The sequence below is a fragment of the Hyperolius riggenbachi genome, chromosome 3, assembly GCF_040937935.1.
Source record: "Hyperolius riggenbachi isolate aHypRig1 chromosome 3, aHypRig1.pri, whole genome shotgun sequence".
NCBI classification, from domain to species: Eukaryota; Metazoa; Chordata; class Amphibia; order Anura; family Hyperoliidae; genus Hyperolius; species Hyperolius riggenbachi.
The window spans coordinates 90,084,652-90,103,965 of record NC_090648.1 but is presented as its reverse complement, the minus strand read 5'-3'; the positions used below and the strand labels follow the sequence as shown (position 1 = coordinate 90,103,965).

The 19,314-nt window shown below is 44.6% G+C and overlaps 1 long non-coding RNA gene across 1 annotated transcript; it reads left to right on the top strand.

Moving 5' to 3' along the window:
- The first annotated feature begins 269 nt into the window (after positions 1-269).
- LOC137561041 (uncharacterized) lies at positions 270-18,842 on the top strand. The gene is made up of 4 exons (XR_011029860.1): positions 270-356; positions 3,199-3,243; positions 13,767-13,811; positions 18,798-18,842. It is a non-coding gene; the product is annotated as an uncharacterized lncRNA (long non-coding RNA).
- The last annotated feature ends 472 nt before the right edge of the window (positions 18,843-19,314 follow it).

Here is a 19,314-nt window from a genome sequence, read left to right as displayed (position 1 = left end):
TATGCAGAACATCAAAACCGCCAAATACCACTGTTTCCCCATAGGGAAGCATTGGACGCTTCCTATTGGTGTATCTGTCCAGGGGCTGTCACTTACAGTACGTAGTAGAATTACTGACATTGCCAACAGATTTTGGGCTAGTCCATCTCCTCATGGGGATGTTCTCAGGGTTTTCTTTATTTTTAAAAGCACTTAGTGAATGGCAGTTGCTCCTTCCAACTGCCCAAAAAGTGTACAATGAGCAGGGAGGCCGGCCAGCATCTTTGTATCAATCTTTTTCAGGGAGTGTCTTTATAAAGAATAAAGGCCATGCTGAGAATCCCCCATGAAGAGATGGACTAACCAAAAACCTGTCGGTAATGTCAGATTTCTACTACTTACTGTAAATGCCAGCAACATAGGAGAAAAGTAACATATGGCTTATTTTACTCAGGAAGAAATGTGCTTCTTATTTGTATGTGTTTTACATTTTTTTAGATTTTCGTGACAGTTCCTCTTTAATAAATATGTCACGTAGTTTGAGAATTATCATGCAGCATGGGAGACGTCAGTAAAGAGCTAAAGGAGAGGCGGGGTCACATCCTGCACTGTTTACCTGTTAGCACATTCCCTTAGCAGCTGTTAGGGCCCATTTCCACTAGTAAGTGATGCAAATGCGGTTACCTAGCCACATCGCATCACTTCCGCCGCAGGCCGCATCACTTCCACATCTCCTGATGCAGAAGTGAATTGAAGAGATAGGACACGGCTGCGGGCGGATGCAGCATGCACGCAGTGGAAACTCTTCCATTGCCGCGCATGTGTTTCAGCACACTCGCGGTGCGATGCGGCCATGTAGCCACATCGCACCGTTCCTAGTGGAAGCGGGCCCTTAAACTGGTTTTTGAAAGCTGGACAAAGGTCACATAACTGTTATATTGGGGCAAAATGTATTTCTTTTATTAAAAATATTCTTCATTTATACAAATTTAAATCAATACCAGACATTAATCCACCTCAAAAAATTTTCCAAGATAGGCATCAACAACTCCGGCTATAAAACAGTTTCATCCATCACTACGAAAAATGTCATCTCCATAGTTATAACTAATGAGTATCTCCTCTACCAATGGCCACCCAGGGTGAAGAAGATACAAAGAGAAAGAATGGATAGAATTACCCTACCATACGCATCCCCCTCAATGTGAAAGGCCTCTCTGCTGTGGAGACACATAAAATCTATATAACAAACTATAATAAAACCTGAATGAACAAATAAATAAATAAGCAAAGGCACACACTGAATAGTGTACTGTAATGATCCGCTCAGCTGGATGCACTGGCAGACAGCTGTTTGACCATCCCTTTAGTCTGTGGGCTGCAGGTCTCTGCAAGAGAGACCTGTCTTTCCATTACAAGTTTCTGGTCTGTTCTGCTGCTGAGGAATTTGCATACACTCGTTATGCAAATCCCCTACCTGCCTCCTTTGATGACTGGCAGTATAAAGAGCTATGTTTCCCAGAGTCCTTTGCTGGTCATAAGGGTTAGTCCTGTGGAACACTCTTGGAGTGTCAGCCTTGCTCATTGTTTGAAGATTAGTTTAGAGTAATTCCTGGAACTGCACTAGGCAGATTCCCTAGTGCAGTTAGGATTGCATATCTGTTTTGTTTGTCTGTTGCGATTGTTCTGTCCCAGCGGTGGTCGACAGGAAGTCATTCTGATCTTTGTTCTTGGAGTATAGCTGGAGCAGCGGTTGCTACCAGCTATCTCCTCTAATCTGTCTTGCCTGGATCGCACTCGCCTTGCGCTAGTGCTGTGGATCCGTCTCTCTCACTTATTCCTGTGTTCATGTATCTGTCTTGTCTGCTACGAACGCTTGCTGGAGGCTTGGTGAGGTAACCATTACGCAAGCGCTCACGTCCTCTGTTTCATGTTTGTCTGTCGTTCTTTAGTTAGGCGTGCTTGTCTCTGTTGTGCTTAACACGCGGAGACCGCGCATAAACGCGTGCACTGTTGCGAATGAGTGCGGTGTTCGCGTTTAGTTAGCGTTTGTTATTTTCCTTATCTCCTCATTGTATATTGTATATTTGCTGTGCCTTTGCTACTCTCGTGCTCTGCCTTGCTGTAGCCTTGTGTCACCTCTGGCAATCGCCTCTCTCGCGATTGCGTTCCTACATCATATCTGCTGTTGTGTATGCACCGTCGCTAGTTTGGTGCACACACATACAATCTGTCCCTTTGCTCAATCTCATTCACAATCGCTTCTCAGGCGATTGCGTTCTCACTCGGTTTCCTTTGTTGTGTGTCCGCCGTCGCAGGTGGCGGCTAGATTGGTGGACATACATACATTCCTCATCTGTGCTTATTCGGTCTTGTGTCGCTGTTAGCAATCGCCATCTCTGGCAATTGCCTTCTCACTTTATCTTCATGGTTGTGCTTTCATCGTCGCAGGATGGGGACTAGGTTGGTGGACACACATACCCTCTGTCGCTTTGATCTCTCTCTTTCAGGGCTATCTTGCCCTGCGTTCCTCTGCACTCCACAGCTCCACCTGTCGACAGGAATTTCCCTCTACAGGTGCATTGCACCTTTTGCTGGGTTCCCTCAAATTACTCGCTTGTGGAGGATTTCCACAGTGTCAGCGCACGTCTTGTGCGCTGATCACGGAGAGAATTCCACAATCGTTACATGTACTAGTTAAAGTCTCTGCCTCTGACACAGGAGGCCTGGGTTCAAATCTCAGCTCTTTCTGTAAGTCAGCACCTATTCAGTAGGAGACCTTGAGGAAGACTCCCTAACACTGCTACTGCCTATACAGTGCGTCCCAGTGGCTGCAGCTCTGGCGCTTTGAGTCCACCAGGAGAAAAGTGCATTATAAATGTTAAGCTGTCTTGTCTTGTTAAAAAAAAAAAAGAATTAGTAAATAGGACAACTCTAGTACTCAACGGTCATCCAAATGAGGTAAAAAGAAAGATAAAGGAAAAAGATCAGTTTCCTCCTCAGACCCGTCTGCAAAGCGGGCCGTAGAAGGACAGAACCGAGACCCCATCACTCGTGATGCTAGCGAACAGCTCGCCAGCGAATCTCTATGGGCATTCTGGCCGTAGTACGCCTAAATTAATACTCATTTATTTTTAGAAACTGTCCGTACAATTTAAACTCTCATGTATTAATATGTCTAAACTCTTTTCAATATATTTTTACTCTCTTTGCTTAAAGACACAGAAATAATGAAACATGAGTTGCAACAGTTGGAGAAAAGAGGTCAGTGACTAATCACTCTTTTACAATCTTCGGTGGTGTAAATAAATTCCAGATTTCCTAACACAGTAAAACCTTGGATTGAGAGTAACTTGGTTTAAGAGGGCTTTGCAATACAAGCAAAAATTGTTGTGAAATTTTGACTTGACATACAAGCATGTCTTGATATACAAGCAAAAAAAAGTAAACATGCGCCACATCATCACAACTGAGTCGATAGTTCTTCCCACTTTGACGCTGCAGGATTGAGTGTAGGGACTGTACAAAGTCACATTTCTATGAATTCCTCAAAAGAAACTGTCATTGGATAAGTTCCTTGTTACAGCCACACAAAAAGGTTGGGGTGAGCCAACAGATGGCAATAATTCTGTGAGGGCTTGTTCACATCTAGGGCGTTTTGTGTTTTTTTTAAGCACCGGCGATTTTAACCACTTGAGGACTGCGGTGTTAACCCCCCCTAGTGACCAGAACATTTATGACTAAATTGTCCACTGCAGCTTTAAGGACAAGCTGCAGGGGGCCGCACAACACAGCACACGAGTAATCCCCCCCTTTCTCCCCACCAACAGAGCTCTCTGTTAGTGGGGTCTGATCACCCCCAAGGTGTTTGTTTTGATCACCCCCAAGGTGTTTGTTTGTTTTTTGTCAATATTTACTTTATTGAATTTTTAATAAAATGTACAATTTTTTTTATTTATCTTGGATAACTCCCTCCCTCCCCTGGCCAGCCAATCACTGCGATCAGCTGTGATAGGCTTCAGTCTATCACAGCGGATCGCTTCCCTGCGTCCCAGGGGACAGCCGTGTCACACGGCTGTCCCCAGTACAGCGCTGCTGCAGATTGCAGCGCTGTACAAAGTAATTAGACGGCAATTGCGCCATCTAACAGTATTCCGAGTGACGAGATGCGCGCGCAAGCAGGAGATGCGCGCGCATCCTGTGTGCGATCTACTGCTAGCCCCATAGCCAATGGGCGTGGAGCGGTCCTGGGGCTGCCGCACTGCTCACGCCAATTGGCGTGGAGCAGTCGGCAACAGGTTAAAAATCACCCTAAAAGCACTTGTGTAATGATTCCCTGTGAGAGAGTTCACATCTGAGCAGTTCGATTCTGATCTGCTCAGCAAAGCGCTGCCTGTACCATTTTTAGGGCTATTTTGTTACCATGGAAGGCATAGGAAAAATGCAAAACGCTCACAAAATCGCTTGGTGCGGCAATTGCATTTGTGCTTTTAAGAATAAATACATTGTAGCAAAAAAAGAGCAAAAGTGCTTTGAAAAGTGCTTTACGCAAAACCGCAACGTGCAAGTAAGCGCTGGGAGGGGGAAAAAACAGCACAAAAAATTGAAAATCGCTGTTGTCAGTGATTTCGATTTTAGATGTGAACAAAGCCTTAGTTATAGTGAAAGTTTTTTTATATTATTATTTTATACTATTTTACTTTAGCTGTTTTTGGATTGTGGAACAAATCAATTGTGTTTTCATGAATTCTTATGGGGAAATTCGCTTTGATAAAGAGTCCTTTGGATTACAAGCATGTTACCGGAACAAATTATGCTCGCAAACCAAGGTTCCACTGTAATTCTAAATAGGCAACTTTGTAACAATGTAATTTGCAAGTATTGTTATTTTTGAATTGCCCAGTATATCTGATTCCAGTAATAGCCCCCACAAAGGTCACTGTTAATCTGAAGTTCTGGGCAGTCAATGCTTTGGTCATATAGTCAACTCTATGAATAAAATTGTGCTAATCTGCCAATCAGCTTTGCCTGGAGAACAACCACAGGAGAATTTATTCTGGCTGTTCCAAAGGTAGTATGGCATCCATGGCACTACCCAATAATTTCAAAAACACAGTCACCTAATTGTAAAAACACAGGTCAAACCCGCTTCATCAGGCAATTACAGGAAGGAGCACACAACTGGGGGTAAGAGGCAACACATTTGTACAAATCCTGAACAGACTGCATATCAATAAACATAAATATTTGTATGATGGAATTCACTGGTGTGATTTAAATTAACGGGAAGAGGTGGCTAATTATTGTATTTTGGGGGTGGAGGGGGGGCGGGGAGAGGGGGGGGGGAAAGAGGACGGAGGGCCGGGGGGGGGGGGGGGGGGGGAAATGGGGAAAGAATTGGAGATGGGAAATGGGAGGGGGGGGAAGGGGAAGAAGGGTGGGGGGGGGGTTTGTTTTAGGGGGAAGAAAGATAGTGGTAATTTTAAGTATTACATCATAGCATTAATATTCATAAACATAATCATAAACATAATCAAACGTTAATCTCAAGCATGTGGCGAGATACTTTCATAACATACAGTAAACAGTATCATAATTCATATATATATATTTTTTACCCATACATATGTGTATTGGGAGCGGTTAGCCTATATGAAATAGTGCAAAGGAGTTCAGGGCTGGCAATAGTACATTGGGTATTTAAGAAAGACGTGCAGAGTAATTTATAGAAGACACATAATGAACAAGCATCAAACAAGATTCACTTACCAGCAGTATGTCCAGATAGCACCTGGCGCCTCAGTGGCCAAGTAGTACTGAACTGCTGTTTATATAGTGTTGAACTCCTCCCCTTAGCTAATTGGAATGTGGGGCGGGCACTTAGTTACGTCATTACGCATGTGTACATGCGTAATTTGATGCGTATTGGCAGTGGCTGGATAGTGTACTGGCTAAGGGTGCTGCCTTTGACATGGGAGACCAGGGTTCAAATCCCGGCCAAGTCAAGTACCCATCCAATAAGGAATTCAAGGCAAGACTCCCCAACAATGCAGGGTGGCCTCTCGAGCGCGTCCCTGTGGCTGCAGCTCTTGAGTGCTATGAGTCTGACGGGAAAAAAGCGCTATGCAAATGTTTGGATTATGGATTATTATTAATGGCGGTCAAGGATTACGTATGCGTACATGCGTATTTTGACGCGTAATGGCGTATATGGATTGCATATTGTCAATGCGCGATGAAAAAGGGGCGCATGCGTACTAGCATGATGCCATGCGTACGGTGGCATGGAATGGGAATGTGGCGTATATTTGAACGTGTTGGAATGCGGAACCATTGCTCAAAATAAGAGAACCACTATTTAATATTAATACATTTCAGGTTACTTGATCTGACAGTATATACCATTGTGGCTGTACAATTATATGCAATTATTGTCATACGATTTGCTCTGCATTGCAACAGTACTCTCTATCAATGTAAACGCATATACATGTAAAAATGAGTAAAATTGATAATACAAATAAAAAAATATAAAAGGTTCCGACTAGCTGATTGTATCCACCTTTGGTGGAGGGGGATACCCCTTCTTGTTTTTCAAGCCTACAGAGAGCGACTTCTTATTCCTGAGTGAGGACAGGCTAATCTCCTCACCTGCCTACACAGTGGTTGCCTGGAGGTAACCCTGGTTTGTGAGTATACAATTCATACTCTTTCTAATTATCCAATTACCTTGACATACTACACCATATCGGGCTCTCGGTTCTCTCTTCTTCATATTTGCACTAGCTCGTCTAGGCCTTTCGTATCGTCGAACCGGCAACACGAACTGATAGAAGCCCTACTCTGCTATGGATGCCCTCCTAGATCGGTCTTCACATAGAGACAGCCTGCTGGCCCAGTTCAAACTCAAATCCAACAACATTCAGGACCCAAACCCCATTCCTACAGAGGATACACTTCCTGCTGATAACACCGATCTCAAGCCCACCTTTCAAAAATTGGAAACGGCATTAAGAGATGAATTTTTTAACATAGCTGACATAGCCATGCAAGATACCTATATAGAGGAAAAAATCTCGCCGGATGGCATACGTATAAAAACTCTTACTGCCTTCCCCACGGACACTGTGTTTACAACTGAGTGGTATGCTTACCTCGAATTTTGTACACAGGGCATGATGGAGAGGCTCATAAATAAAAGAAAATCAATCATTCAGGCCTTGCAGCCAGTAATTACTGAATGCCGAAACTTCCTCGCCCTCCATTCCAAAAGCCCCCAATACGGTCCACTCCTATCAAACCTCACTTCACGACTCAGAAAATTTGAAATAGAAACCATTGATATCAAACTTAAAAAACTCAATAGGGACCGCCTGGCTTATGCAGAGCACAGGGAGAGGGAGCGAAAATTGCACCCCCCAACTGCTCCTTTGCCAGGTAGACCACCTGCACATCCACAACCCCGCCCAGTACCACTTATGAGTCTCGCCATACCGCCACCCCCCACCAGATATCCACCATACCCACCCCCGCCGTTTTTTCCACCACCACCGGTCCCACCACCAACCAACACACCTAATATCACCCCCACCCCAATTACCAATAATACAACAGCGATAATCACAACTAACAAATTCACGGCTTCCACTCCCCCTCCGAACAGTTTCAATTACAACACAGGACCAACAATAATAGCGAAACCACAACGCCAAAATAAAAAACTAACCATTGCCAACACACACCCCAAACAAAACAAGTCAGTTACCTCGACCCCCCGTACTGGAGGTGACAAACCAGCTACTCGAATACCTCTAATGAATCCAAACTTCGACTTCTCCGGTAAAGATGCCCCATTGTCTTTGTTACCTACAAATTCATCCAAAACAGTTGAACCCAGAATGAGTGACAATCCCTCCCCTACTATACTAGAATCAGAGCACAATTCACCAATCCGACCTTCACAGTTAAGTATATATGACTCCGAACCCACCACTCCCAACCCCTCCGCAAGCGACAGCCCCCGACCAATCCCAATGACCAATCAAGCTCCTACAACCCCTCACATTGAAAATGATAATAGTTCAGAACAGCCAACTACATTCATTCAAACTTCCATTGAAACTTTTTTCCACCCCACACACCACCAACACCAATGCTGATACTACTCTTACATCCTCTTTTTTAGACCTACCTACCACACTATCCCAGAACGTGTTAGCTACCCAACTACCCAGTCCGATAGCGTCTCGGACCATATTCAAACCAAAGAAAAAAAGACCCCTACCCGACTCCGAAAAAGGGGGAAACGCGGGAAAAGAAAAACGAGGAAAACACTAACCACAACCAATCCCACCCCCCCTTCAAAACAAACCAAATGTATATTTAACCTTTCCGATCACTCATTATCCCGCTGCGAAACCACACTGTTGGAAAAAGGATTATCTTTTTGTCCAACCAACCAGTCAAATATGTTTGAGATTTTTTCCGATCTAAATGCCTACATACGAAAACTAACACTCAAACAACATTTTGTTATAAAAAAACTAAATCCGCCCCCTCCCAATGACCCGACAGCCTTAATCATCACCAATGATGATACCATACCAATCTGCACACTATCCCCCTCCGATATTCAGACAGAACAATACATCACTACAAAACTTAAAGGAAGATCAAGATTTTACCCTGTAGCCTCAAAAGGCAACTATATTGACACGTTCTATTCACTAGTACTTAATGACCTACAGAACATACACACTGACAACCCCAACCCGGTATCCAACCTGACCCGCCAACAAAAGATCGCCATTAAGACATTACAGCATAATCATGACCTTACCATCAAACCAGCAGACAAAGGGGGAGGGATTGTCATTCTTAACACAAAGGATTATCTGGAAGAGGCAGAACGCCTTTTGGGTGACACCAAATATTATATTACCCTGGATGTTGATCCCACAATGGAGCTTAACAAAACACTGAAAACCTTCATCAATAATGCCCTATCCAACAACATTATTTCAAAAAATGAAAGAAACTACATCATCAACCCGCATCCCAAAACACCTTTTTTCTACTATCTCCCCAAGATACACAAATCCTTAACCAAACCACCAGGACGCCCCATCATATCCGGTATAAATTCAATGACTAGCAACCTCTCACGTTTTGTAGATCAACATCTACAATCTCATGTACGATCACTAGACTCCTACCTCAGAGACTCCGCACACCTGATAGAACTTCTTAAAGGCATCACCTGGCAAGATAGTTTTGTATGGCTCACCTGCGATGTAACTTCTTTGTACACCAACATTCCACACTCTTATGGTATTTCAGCTATCAAACATTTTCTGTCAACTAATCCCGCTATGCCCTATGATCAACAATCCTTCTTAGTGCAATGTACAGAATTTATCCTACAGAACAACATTTTTTCCTTTTCTGACAAAATCTACCATCAAACCAATGGAACAGCTATGGGTTCGTCGTTCGCCCCATCATTTGCAAATTTATCCATGGGACTTCTGGAACTACAAAAATTACAAGCTAATAACCCCTTCACTGACAATATAGTTTTTTATAGACGGTACATAGACGACCTCATCCTGATATGGCAAGGCAACATTGACCGGATCCCCCTCTTTATCAATTATCTCAATTCAAATGCTGCTGGATTACAATTCACTTCACAACATGACCCCATGAATATTGAATACCTGGACCTAACACTGTTCATAGAATCTAACACTATAAAAACCAAAACATACTTCAAACCGGTAGATGCTAACAATTATATACATTTTGAAAGTTTTCACCATCGCCCCTGGACCATTAACACACCATATAGTCAATTTAGAAGGATATACAGAAATTGTACAGACATCTCAGACTACAACACACAATCAGGTTTACTCACTAACAAATTTCTGGCACGAAAATACCCCAAAAAGCTTATCAAGGATGCGAAATTTAAAGCCAAAACAACTCCATCGCACAACCCAACTCAGCTCCTCACTAAGCCACTTAGCGTGGACTGCCCCCGATTCATCACACGATACAATGCCCAACACCCACAGATCCGGTCAATTCTAACGAATAGGTGGGATATTCTACTACAAGACCCTTATCTGCGACAATCTATCCCACAAAAACCTCAAATCACCTTTAGAAGAGCCCCCAACTTGCGCAACTTACTAGCACCCAGCAAACTTCGTACACAAATATCCAACTCAATTCCAAACGTTGCACACTCCCCGGGCTGTTTTCCATGCAATAATACTAGATGCAAAGCTTGCCCATTTATCAATATCACCACCTCATTCTGCTCCAATGCCACCAAAACAAACTATCCAATTAAACACCCGATTACCTGTACTTCAAGATATATCATATATGTGATCTCCTGCCCGTGTCACCTCCAGTACGTGGGCCGTACCACACAACCGGCACGCAGCCGAATTGGACAACACAAAAGAAACATACTGAAAAACTTTCCCCTTCACAGCGTCTCGAGACACTTCGGCACTCACCATCACAATGACCCCACTTTATTCCGTATAACACTTATAGAATCCATTAACCCACAACAGCACAATGCTTTTGAAATACTGAAAGCGAGAGAAATGTTCTGGATACAAATACTGAGGACTCTCATTCCGGAGGGACTCAACGAACAACTAGAAAAAATTCACTGATCATAACATTCCAATATTATTTTAACTTAGTCGCCTCTTTTATCGGTCTGTGTTATAAGTTCGAGTTTTTATTATCTTTTTTTTATTTATTTTATTTACTATTATATTCCTCTTGGGTTTTTAGCTCATTTTTATAATTGTTTTTGAGCGTATTTATGTTAAGAACGTTATGCTTAGTATTCCAACGTGATCATGTTTTTATCCATACTCTATGTCTTAGTTGGCTAGTCGGAACCTTTTATATTTTTTTATTTGTATTATCAATTTTACTCATTTTTACATGTATATGCGTTTACATTGATAGAGAGTACTGTTGCAATGCAGAGCAAATCGTATGACAATAATTGCATATAATTGTACAGCCACAATGGTATATACTGTCAGATCAAGTAACCTGAAATGTATTAATATTAAATAGTGGTTCTCTTATTTTGAGCAATGGTTCCGCATTCCAACACGTTCAAATATACGCCACATTCCCATTCCATGCCACCGTACGCATGGCATCATGCTAGTACGCATGCGCCCCTTTTTCATCGCGCATTGACAATATGCAATCCATATACGCCATTACGCGTCAAAATACGCATGTACGCATACGTAATCCTTGACCGCCATTAATAATAATCCATAATCCAAACATTTGCATAGCGCTTTTTTCCCGTCAGACTCAAAGCACTCAAGAGCTGCAGCCACAGGGACGCGCTCGAGAGGCCACCCTGCATTGTTGGGGAGTCTTGCCTTGAATTCCTTATTGGATGGGTACTTGACTTGGCCGGGATTTGAACCCTGGTCTCCCATGTCAAAGGCAGCACCCTTAGCCAGTACACTATCCAGCCACTGCCAATACGCATCAAATTACGCATGTACACATGCGTAATGACGTAACTAAGTGCCCGCCCCACATTCCAATTAGCTAAGGGGAGGAGTTCAACACTATATAAACAGCAGTTCAGTACTACTTGGCCACTGAGGCGCCAGGTGCTATCTGGACATACTGCTGGTAAGTGAATCTTGTTTGATGCTTGTTCATTATGTGTCTTCTATAAATTACTCTGCATGTCTTTCTTAAATACCCAATGTACTATTGCCAGCCCTGAACTCCTTTGCACTATTTCATATAGGCTAACCGCTCCCAATACACATATGTATGGGTAAAAAATATATATATATGAATTATGATACTGTTTACTGTATGTTATGAAAGTATCTCGCCACATGCTTGAGATTAACGTTTGATTATGTTTATGATTATGTTTATGAATATTAATGCTATGATGTAATACTTAAAATTACCACTATCTTTCTTCCCCCTAAAACAAACCCCCCCCACCCTTCTTCCCCTTCCCCCCTCTTCCCCCCCCCCTCCCATTTCCCATCTCCAATTCTTTCCCCATTCCCCCCCCCCCCCGGCCCTCCGTCCTCTTCCCCCCCCCCTCCACCCCCAAAATACAATAATTAGCCACCTCTTCCCGTTAATTTAAATCACACCAGTGAATTCCATCATACACATATTTATGTTTATTGATATGCAGTCTGTTCAGGATTTGTACAAATGTGTTGCCTCTTACCCCCAGTTGTGTGCTCCTTCCTGTAATTGCCTGATGAAGCGGGTTTGACCTGCGAAACGCGTTGCAACCTTATTTGGAGTATACCAATAAATGTCCCTTTTGTGAATACACAGTTGTTGTGTCTGCTTGTGGGAGGTGAGTCCACCACTGCCTCCTAAGCAATAATTTTAAAACTTTTAAATATTGTTTTTATCCTTTTGGCGCCTCTGTTCTCTACCATAATACTTATTTTATGAATTATTATTGTTTTTGTTTTTGTTGCTATACATTTATATATTTTCCACATTACAGAATACATTGTAGAATTCATTTCAGAAACTTTCCCTTAGCAAGCCTCACTATCAACTGTCCCACTCCCTACCACAGTCTAGGGCTTGTTTATGAGCTAACCAATGAAAGGGTATCTGAGCTGACCTGTGATATGATAAAATAAACATGTGTATGTACATTCCCAATACTAAATAGAACTAATTTGTGTTCCTTTTTTCTTTGTTCTCAATGTAAGGGTTAAGAATTAAGGATTCCCTACAACACTTTCTCTGCAGTGACACTGGAGTTGGATTGTAGCTTAAAGTGTACCTGAGATCAGTGGGCATATTTATACTTACCTGGGGCTTCCTCTAACCTCACGAAGTGCAATCCATCCTTCATCTTCCTCGCCGGCCCCTCCATTGTCCTGGAATCAGCCTCGGTAAGGTGGCCAGTCGCTGCCAGTCATGGGCTTCTGCCAGCGCGCTTCTGTACCCAAGAGCGTTTTTCACCTGCGCAGTACTTCTGCGCAGGTGCAAAACGCTTCCTGGGATGGGAGCATGGCAGGGCGATTACCGGGGTTGATTCCATGACAATGGAGGAGCCGGCGAGGAAGGTAAAGGAGCGATCGCACTTCGTGGGGCTAGAGAAAGCGCCAGGCAAGTATAAATATGCCCACATTACTGATCTCAAGTGCATTTTAACGTTCACAGATAACTAATTAAAGGCCATAAAACTTATGCAGGCAGAGAAACAATTTTAGGTGCATGGGACAGATACAATATTTTTAGCTTGTAAATACAACATGATGGTTAATTCACACCAAAAATCGCTTGTGTAATTGCACAGGCTTAGCGTTTTTTGAAGCAATTTTTAAAAGTGATTCCAGGCATGGACCTAGCGATTTTCTATTTATGCCTAAAGTCTTCTGGAGCGTTTTTGTTTTAAAAAAAACCCGCTAGGAAAATCGCTCTGTTATAGCGTTATAAATCTTTTATAGATTTTTCTGCACTGCTATTGACTAAACAAGACGCACATTACACATGAAAAACAACTGCTGTGCAATTTTGAAATGCATAAAATTCCAAAATGCAAAAAGCAGAAAAATGCAGAAAAGATGTGTTGCCATTGAAACACATCAGTTGTCCGACCAAGGCAATTTCTGTGAACTGCAAAACCTACATGAATTCAATGAAGTGTGAACGATTTAATATTTAAACTCTTTTCTCCTAATTATTTTGTATTATAACATTTCTTTATTTTTTTTCAGTTTCCAAACTTGATGCAAAACTAGAAAAATCTAAACAGGAAACAAGTAGGTTGAGAAAGTGTATACATTCATGTTCCCAGTTGGTCATTACTACGCTAATTCTAGTTCACATTATAAATTGCTAGAGCAATCGCTTTCCCTTCGCTTTTAGAACAATTTACGCTTTTCTAAGCACCTTTCTAAGCACTTTTGTCCAGTGATTTAGTTTTTTCCTGACGACACACAGGAAGTGAACTCTTTGACCTGGAACTGAATAAATACAATGTATTTATTCTTGAAAGCACTGGGCAAATCGCTTTTCAAAGCACTTTTTCAAGTGCTTTGTGATTTATAATATTGCAGAAGCACTTTTAGGCTAATTTCACACCAGGACGTTGCGTTAGAGGGGGCGTTAAGGTCGCATAACGTCCCCCTAACGGAACGCCTGGTGGTGCTGGATCTGGACGTCAGAGTGAGCCGCGTTGTGCAGCTCACTCTGGCGTCAGTGATGCCGTGATGCGCACTCTTGTGCGCATGCGGCATCACGTGGTCCCGCCGGCCAATCGCCGCACAGAGCGGCTGCTCCAGGAAGTAAACACTGCACGTCATAATGTGCAGTGAATATTAATTAGCCATGTGCCTGGCCGCTCTCCGCTCCTCCCCCACATTACTGAGCATGTGCAAGCAGTCTAACGCGGCTCAGCCGCGTCCAAAGTACTGCATGCAGTACGTTGTCTTGTGACGCAGCGTTACAATGTAACGCAACGTCCGCACTGTGAACAGCACATTGATTTTTCATTACTGTGCGGTGGGCTGCGTTACAGGCTGCTCTAACGTGCGCCTGTAACGTTCCACTGTGAAACCAGCCTTAAAGTCATTTTAAAAATTGCCAGCGCTTAAATAAAAGCTAAAAATGCTCTGAGGCTGGTTTCACAGTGGGACGTTAAAGTCGCACGTTACAGCAGCCAGTAACGCAGCCTAACTCACAGCACTGTAAAATCAATGTGCTGTTCACAGTGCACACGTTGCGTTACATAGTAATGCAGCACGTTTAAACAAAGTGCTGCATGCTGTACGTTTTATAGAAGGCTAAGCCACGTTAGACTGTTTGCACATGCTCAGTAATGTTGGAGGAGGAGGTCTCCCCTCCTCCTCGCGGCCAGCCACATGGCTAATTAATATTCACTGCACTGTGGAGACTCTTGGTGGGACTGTAGTGTTGTCCGGATCATGAACGAATCGTTCATTTGATCCGGATCTTTTTTGTGAGTCGAATCATCTGGATCATCACAATGAAAGATTCGGTTCACAGTGGATGTCTGTCTGGAAGAAACAGGAACATACAGAATGTACAGTGCAGGGAAAGTCCTGTCCTGCTAGTCATTTCACCTAGTCTGCTTCCCTAGTAAAATGATTCAAATGATTCGGTTCAAAGATCCGGATCTTTTCAATGATCCGATTCAAATGATCTGAATCCTTAAAAAGATCCGGACTTCCTATGACTAACCTGGAGCGGCTGCTTTGAGAGCTGCATAACGCAGCTCAATCTGATGTCCAACTTCAACACCACCATGCGTTGCGTTAGGGGCACATTATGTGACCATAACGTCCCATAAAACCACTGGCGTACCTACCGGGGATGCGACCCCCTCAGCCGCAGGGGGGCCCGGGGCTGCTCTAGGGCCCGCTCACTGTGCGCGGGGGGAGCGCTGCTCTGGACCCCCCAGCAAGGTGCTCAACTGGCCGCAGCGTCTAATAGACGCTGCGCCAGTTCATTCCCCGCTGCCCCGCTCCAGCAGCCTGCATAGTCTCCGGCAGGCAGAGCAGGGCTACGGCAAGATGGCCGCCAAAGAAGCCCTGCACTGGAGACTATTTGTGTTTCTAGTACAGGGCTTCGGCAGCCATCTTGCCGTAGCCCTGCACTCTGCCTGTCAGCGCGAGAGATGTGCTGCAGGAGGACTCGGGGAGCTGAGAGCCAGATGCCGGGAGAGGAGAAGACTTCTGTCAGGTAAGTGAATTGGTTTTTTTTCACAGGTGCATTTTTTTTTCTAGTGTCTGCTGCCTACATTGTGATTTTCAGGTGTCTGCTGCCCACATTACGATTTTCAGGTGTCTGCTGCCCACATTACGATTTTCAGGTGTCTGCTGCCCACATTACGATTTTCTGGTGTCTGCTGCCCACATTGCGATTTTCAGGTGTCTGCTGCCCACATTACGATTTTCTGGGGATGCGACCCCCTCAGCCGCAGGGGGGCCCGGGGCTGCTCTAGGGCCCGCTCACTGTGCGCGGGGGGAGCGCTGCTCTGGACCCCCCAGCGAGGTGCTCAACTGGCCGCAGCGTCTAATAGACGCTGCGCCAGTTCATTCCCCGCTGCCCCGCTCCAGCAGATTGCATAGTCTCCGGCAGGCAGAGCAGGGCTACGGCAAGATGGCCGCCGAAGAAGCCCTGCACTGGAGACTATTTGTGTTTCTAGTACAGGGCTTCGGCAGCCATCTTGCCGTAGCCCTGCACTCTGCCTGTCAGCGCGAGAGATGTGCTGCAGGAGGACTCGGGGAGCTGAGAGCCAGATGCCGGGAGAGGAGAAGACTTCTGTCAGGTAAGTGAATTGGTTTTTTTTCACAGGTGCATTTTTTTTTCTAGTGTCTGCTGCCTACATTGTGATTTTCAGGTGTCTGCTGCCCACATTACGATTTTCAGGTGTCTGCTGCCCACATTACGATTTTCAGGTGTCTGCTGCCCACATTACGATTTTCTGGTGTCTGCTGCCCACATTGCGATTTTCAGGTGTCTGCTGCCCACATTACGATTTTCTGGTCACTGCTGCCCACATTGCGATTTTCTGGTCACTGCTGCCCACATTGCGATTTTCAGGTGTCTGCTGCCCACATTACGATTTTCAGGTGTCTGCTGCCCACATTACGATTTTCAGGTGTCTGCTGCCCACATTGCGATTTTCTGGTGTCTGCTGCCCACATTACGATTTTCTGGTGTCTGCTGCCCACATTACGATTTTCTGGTGTCTGCTGCCCACATTACGATTTTCAGGTGTCTGCTGCCCACATTACGATTTTCAGGTGTCTGCTGCCCACATTGCGATTTTCAGGTGTCTGCTGCCCACATTACGATTTTCTGGTCACTGCTGCCCACATTACGATTTTCTGGTCACTGCTGCCCACATTGCGATATTCTGGTGTCTGCTGCCCACATTACGATTTTCAGGTGTCTGCTGCCCACATTACGATTTTCAGGTGTCTGCTGCCCACATTACGATTTTCTGGTGTCTGCTGCCCATATTGCGATTTTCAGGTGTCTGCTGCCCACATTGCGATTTTCAGGTGTCTGCTGCCCACATTGCGATTTTCTGGTGTCTGCTGCCCACATTGCGATTTTCTGGTGTCTGCTGCCCACATTGCGATTTTCAGGTGTCTGCTGCCCACATTACGATTTTCAGGTGTCTGCTGCCCACATTACGATTTTCAGGTGTCTGCTGCCCACATTACGATTTTCTGGTGTCTGCTGCCCACATTGCGATTTTCAGGTGTCTGCTGCCCACATTACGATTTTCTGGTCACTGCTGCCCACATTGCGATTTTCTGGTCACTGCTGCCCACATTGCGATTTTCAGGTGTCTGCTGCCCACATTACGATTTTCAGGTGTCTGCTGCCCACATTACGATTTTCAGGTGTCTGCTGCCCACATTGCGATTTTCTGGTGTCTGCTGCCCACATTGAGATTTTCTGGTGTCTGCTGCCCACATTACGATTTTATGGTGTCTGCTGCCCACATTACGATTTTCTGGTGTCTGCTGCCCACATTGCGATTTTCTGGTGTCTGCTGCCCACATTGCGATTTTCAGGTGTCTGCTGCCCACATTGCGATTTTCAGGTGTCTGCTGCCCACATTACGATTTTCTGGTCACTGCTGCCCACATTACGATTTTCTGGTCACTGCTGCCCACATTGCGATATTCTGGTGTCTGCTGCCCACATTACGATTTTCAGGTGTCTGCTGCCCACATTACGATTTTCAGGTGTCTGCTGCCCACATTACGATTTTCTGGTCACTGCTGCCCACATTGCGATTTTCTGGTGTCTGCTGCCCACATTGCGATTTTCAGGTGTCTGCTGCCCACATTGCGATTTTCAGGTGTATGCTGCCCACATTACGATTTTCTGGTCACTGCTGCCCACATTACGATTTTCTGGTCACTGCTGCCCACATTGCGATATTCTGGTGTCTGCTGCCCACATTACGATTTTCAGGTGTCTGCTGCCCACATTACGATTTTCAGGTGTCTGCTGCCCACATTACGATTTTCAGGTGTCTGCTGCCCACATTACGATTTTCTGGTCACTGCTGCCCACATTGCGATTTTCTGGTGTCTGCTGCCCACATTGCGATTTTCTGGTGTCTGCTGCCCACATTACGATTTTCAGGTGTCTGCTGCCCACATTACGATTTTCTGGTGAACACTGCCCACGTTACGATTGTCTAGTGAATGCTGTCCATGTTACAATTTTCTGGTGAACGCTGCCCACATTACGATTTTCTGGTGAACGCTGCCCACATTACGATTTTCTGGTGAACTCTGCCCACATTACGATTGTCTGGTGAATGCTGTCCACGTTACAATTTTCTGGTGACTGCTGCTCACTTTACGATTTTCTGGTGACTGGTGCCCACATTACGATTTTCTGGTGAACTCTGCCCACATTACGATTTTCTGGTGAACTCTGCCCACATTATGATTTTCTAAAGGCCCACATTACGATTTTCTGGTGAACTCTGCCCACATTACGATTTTCTGGCCCACATTACGATTGTTTTGTAAAATGCTGCCCACTTTACAATTAATTTACAGTGAAACGCTGCCCCATTACGATTATTTGGCACCTATGGGGGGGCCCATCCAAATATTCGCAGGGGGGCCCAGTGATTTCTAGTTACGCCCCTGCATAAAACGCAACGTCTTGGTGGGAAAGTAGCCTTACCGTGAACAAGCCCTTAAGTTGTGACTTAAATACATTATTAACTTTCTTCTTTTTTTCAGTGACTGAATTCACTGCACAATTAAAAACATATAAAAAGGAAACAAGTAAGTTATTAAACTATATACTTTAACATACTGGTAAAAAACAAAAAAAAAACAAAAAGGTGCTAGCTACTTACAGTTGTGCGCCAGTTCATTCCCCGCTGCCCCGCTCCAGCAGCCTGCATAGTCTCCGGCAGGCAGAGCAGGGCTACGGCAAGATGGCCGCCAAAGAAGCCCTGCACTGGAGACTATTTGTGTTTCTAGTACAGGGCTTCGGCAGCCATCTTGCCGTAGCCCTGCACTCTGCCTGTCAGCGCGAGAGATGTGCTGCAGGAGGACTCGGGGAGCTGAGAGCCAGATGCCGGGAGAGGAGAAGACTTCTGTCAGGTAAGTGAATTGGTTTTTTTTCACAGGTGCATTTTTTTTTCTAGTGTCTGCTGCCTACATTGTGATTTTCAGGTGTCTGCTGCCCACATTACGATTTTCAGGTGTCTGCTGCCCACATTACGATTTTCAGGTGTCTGCTGCCCACATT